The 1,990-nt window shown below is 46.9% G+C and overlaps 1 long non-coding RNA gene across 1 annotated transcript; it reads right to left on the reverse strand.

Annotated features, from left to right (window-relative positions):
* Positions 1-1,173: 1,173 nt before the first annotated feature.
* On the reverse strand, positions 1,174-1,728 carry LOC127010735 (uncharacterized). Its single transcript, XR_007763519.1, has 3 exons — positions 1,617-1,728; positions 1,351-1,484; positions 1,174-1,286 (listed from the first exon to the last, which is right to left on the reverse strand). It is a non-coding gene; the product is annotated as an uncharacterized LOC127010735 (long non-coding RNA).
* Between the last annotated feature and the right edge of the window lie 262 nt (positions 1,729-1,990).

The following is a 1,990-nucleotide window of genomic DNA, read 5'->3' on the forward strand; positions in this document are numbered from 1 at the left end:
AAGCAAAACAAAATCGATCAAAAATCGCAGACATTTGCTTTTGATTCAAAGTAATTTGAAAGCAATCTCCGACGAAACAGCAAACAAACAAACTCTGGAGATACCAGGGCCACGTTTGTGCCCCTGCAGGTGCTCCGGGACGGAACCCCTCCTCAGATCAGGCCAAAGCACTTTGGCTTTTGGTTGGCTTGGAGGATGGGGCTGGACCCAGCCGCGACCTACCCCTGGCATCGTCAAGTGGGCCACCTCGTCATAAGTAAGCCAAGCACTTTGCCTGAGCAAATGTGCAAACAGGCAGCGCGGTGACTCCCAAACTGTGCCCCGCCAAGTGCAACGAACGTCGCAGGTTGCTGGCTGGTTCAAGCTGCAGGTTGCTGGCAAGGGCACATCGCCAGCCCACATGGGCACAACTAGGCGCATTCATCGCCTCGGCTGCCACTCGCATTCTATTTTTGCACATGAGTTGTTTTACTTAAGTTCTAGCGTTGCACTCTCAAGGCACATACACCTTGCCCGACCCCCTGTGCCGCCACCAGTCTGGCCAAAACGCTGCCAAACGCGGCTCGAATGTCGGAGGCAGCTTCCCCGGGAAGGGGTTTTACAGAAGGGGGCTCTGCAACTGTTCTTATGCAGCGCTCGAGTAATCAGTGCTACTGTCGCTTATTGTTTGCCCGTCGCCGTTGCAGTCGCATTTTCAGCAGTCGGTGTCTGTTTCGTAGCAAGCATTCCGACCACAGTGGATCAAGTAGTGTTTGTAAGTAGTGTGAAACCAACAACAATTCAGGCCATTTCTACATTTCAGCAAGTGATAACGTTTAAAAAATAAATATTTAAGATATTTTAGCCTTTGACAAAAAAGTACTTAAATATATTTACATATTGTTAAGGGGAAAAAGTACATTTTTTTAATGAGTCGCACAAGGCTGTTGAGGCTTTCAGGGGGTTTTCCACATTTCTAACCACTGTGTCGCACCAATGGTGGATAGTCTGACTGGGGTCTGGGTTTTGATATGGTCTGGGACTTGGCAATGAGTCGTCTCTCGCCTTGGACGCTGCCATCTTTCCATTCCTCCGTCGCTCCCCTGCCCTGGGTCGTTGCTTCTTCTCCTATTTATGTTGCAAATATGGCGCCCCTCGCACACATACTGTTTTTCTAGCATTTTCTGTGATTTATGGCGGTCGTAAGTGGAAACTTGGTGCACTTGCCTGGTAAATTAAGTGCTTATTTGGAGTTTAAGTTGCCGCAATTAGACATTTTCTCAAGGGGCCTGCACTTGGCCAGATACCTGAGGAGTGGATGACAAGTTAGTGGATGCTCGGCGCCCCATGGGCCTCATCAGGACTTTTTACCTCCCTGAGGACTACGCGGCAATTGTCTGTTCCCATAATTGTCACCGCATTCAGAGTTGGAGGGCTGGCTTAGTGTAATTGTGGAACTTTGCAGACGATGGCTTGTCAAAAAATGCGAGACCTTTGCCTCTTGTCTCCATCGACATTGAAGTTGTTCAAATGGAAATACGTTTGAGTAACCATGCAAAATATACGAATTATACGAGGTTTCATTTATTAATTATTTGAAACATACACTTCAGGTACTTCAAATTAGCTGAGCTTACCATTCGATGTTTTCAAGCACAGCCCATGCCAGTCTTGACTGAAATCGAACAAAAGCACGGTGGTCCTGGCAGTAAGGCTATAAAACTCAAAATATACATTTAATTACAATCCCATACGCAATGTCCCCCTGGGAACGAGCACACTAAATCAGTGCTAATCCCGTGCTCGTGGAGGAGCATCAAGAACTGATGCTGGCATAAATCAAGGCTGGCATAAAATTTCACACCTTGCCTGGTTTTACGATTTTACGCTTAATTTACTGCCCAGATACAAAAAGGGGGCGGCGGGAACACTCGCACGGATATTCATAAAAATTGAAATTTACTCTGCTTACTGGCATGTCAGGATTCAGTAAAAATTAAGAAACGCTGGC

The sequence above is a fragment of the Drosophila biarmipes genome, chromosome 2L (genome assembly GCF_025231255.1).
Source record: "Drosophila biarmipes strain raj3 chromosome 2L, RU_DBia_V1.1, whole genome shotgun sequence".
Lineage (NCBI taxonomy): Eukaryota > Metazoa > Arthropoda > Insecta > Diptera > Drosophilidae > Drosophila > Drosophila biarmipes.